General features: G+C 43.3%; 1 non-coding gene across 1 annotated transcript; it reads left to right on the top strand.

The window, feature by feature from the left end:
- The first annotated feature begins 208 nt into the window (after positions 1 to 208).
- On the top strand, positions 209 to 363 carry LOC143306678 (5.8S ribosomal RNA). The gene has a single exon (XR_013064026.1). It is a non-coding gene; the product is annotated as a 5.8S ribosomal RNA (ribosomal RNA).
- Positions 364 to 2,032: the final 1,669 nt, after the last annotated feature.

Here is a 2,032-nt window from a genome sequence, read left to right as displayed (position 1 = left end):
CACTGGGCGTTTCTCCGACGGTTTCCGTCCTTGGACGCGATCGTGTCGTCAACGATCGAACAAACAAACAAATACGTTGGCGACGCCCGAATTCGCTCTCCCGCACGCGCCGGGTGGGAGAGTGATGTGGGTATCGAATGTGATGCGTGTTAATAATGAAAATAACACTCTAAAGATCTAAAGAGTTTGAAATACAAAATTTTACGATTACCCTGAACGGTGGATCACTTGGCTCGTGGGTCGATGAAGAACGCAGCTAATTGCGCGTCAACGTGTGAACTGCAGGACACATGAACATCGACATTTCGAACGCACATTGCGGTCCACGGATACAATTCCTGGACCACGCCTGGCTGAGGGTCGTTTTCTTAACAAAAGACTGCTTGCGTTTGCTTCTCGAAAAAAGAGTAATTCATTTCTTTCTAAACATCTCGCCGTCGTTCAACGAAAGTAGAACGTTTCGGAGCGGGATTATCGAACGAAATTGAAAGAATGAATGAACGATAAACAAAGAAAGAGTCGCAACGTACGAGCGATAGTTGGGCAGTTCGTCGGCGTTTGTCGTGGAAACGATGTGACGAAAATCGCAACCGATACACTAAATGCAGGCCGTTAAAGGAGAGAAACAAATTTCGAAATATCTCTTCGAACTAGCGCAAGTGCGTCACGGCGCGCGAGTCGTTCGTTAAAATTTATAAACGACCGCCCGTGAAAGCACCGAGTTCTCGGAAGATAATCTATAAAGATTCTCCATCCTGCTGGAAGTTATCGGATCGGCGCGATTGTTCACTTGTAGAAATCCACGCTCCCGACGTTGCCAGAAACGATATTTACGAAAGGTGTGTCAAAAATAAACGAAAGAAGCTCTCCTATAAATTTAGAAAAAGCAAACGAGTGAAATGTTTGAGATGATAATTTGCTGAAATGCAAGCTCGAATAGCCCCAGGGTTTCGAATGATTCCCCGCGCTTTATACATCTCTCTGTTTACAAACGGTGTATAAATGAAAGATCGCTTCAGATGGGTCGTCGCTGTTTGACGCGCGATGCTGTTCCTTTTTTTTTGTCTGTCTGTGCGTTTAGCTTCGCTAAACAAGTTAAATGGTTAAAAAGCGTCGAAAAAGCGAATACACACGCGACAAGACAAATCTAACGAGTAAAGGAACGCTCCGCTCCAAGATAAAAATGGTTGTTTACAATCAATACAGCGTTTCGGTACCCCTGATCGTAGTCTGAAACTGTGTAACAAAAGAGAGGAAAGCGAATGGTGAAGGAACTTCGAAGCCTCCGTGGCGTGGCTAGAACTTGTGATAAAAGTATGTTTGCAGCAATTATGCATGCTCCCGTTAAAACAGCATTTCAATGTCTCGCATGGCTTAAAGCTCTAGGAGGCTTCAACATTTAGAATACATACGGACTACTTCGTTTGTTAAAGATAAGCGAAGACCGCGCGACCATCGCTCGGTCGTCCAGTCCTCGAAAGTTTTGTTGCGTTCCAAAGAAGAGACAAATGGGGTTTACCCTTGCGCTAAGGGGAGAAGAAGAGAAAAGCAGTTGTTAAATCTAAGAGGTGTGTGGAGTACATCGCGTGTTGGTTAAAATTGTTAAATGAAGTATACGCGAAATGTTCTCTCGCTCTTGCTTTTCCTCTTGCTTCCGTGGCGCTCGAAAAGAAGGGATGATAAATAAAGAAACCTATTCGAAATCTCTTGTGGAACAAAAAATAATACGGACGGACGTTAAAATTGAACCGAGACGAAATGGATCGTCTTGCGAGTTGTCTTCGCTTTGAAATTGTTAAAAATTGATAAAAGCAATACGACGAAGCTGCAGTCCGCAAAATGTTTGAAGCAAAAAGGAAATAACACGAAAATTATGGGAACGTCGTGTCTCAACTTTTTTTTCCCTCTTGTGCTCGTTTCATCGAACGATAAATACAAACATTTTGAAACGAGAGAGGAGGAAAAATTGAATATGCGAAAGGTTGATTCACGCACAGTTTCTCTACGTGTTTGCTTTTTTGCTTCTTTTCGT

Source organism: Osmia lignaria, unplaced genomic scaffold, assembly GCF_051020975.1.
Source record: "Osmia lignaria lignaria isolate PbOS001 unplaced genomic scaffold, iyOsmLign1 scaffold0030, whole genome shotgun sequence".
NCBI lineage: Eukaryota > Metazoa > Arthropoda > Insecta > Hymenoptera > Megachilidae > Osmia > Osmia lignaria.
This window is presented reverse-complemented; position numbering and strand designations above follow the sequence as displayed.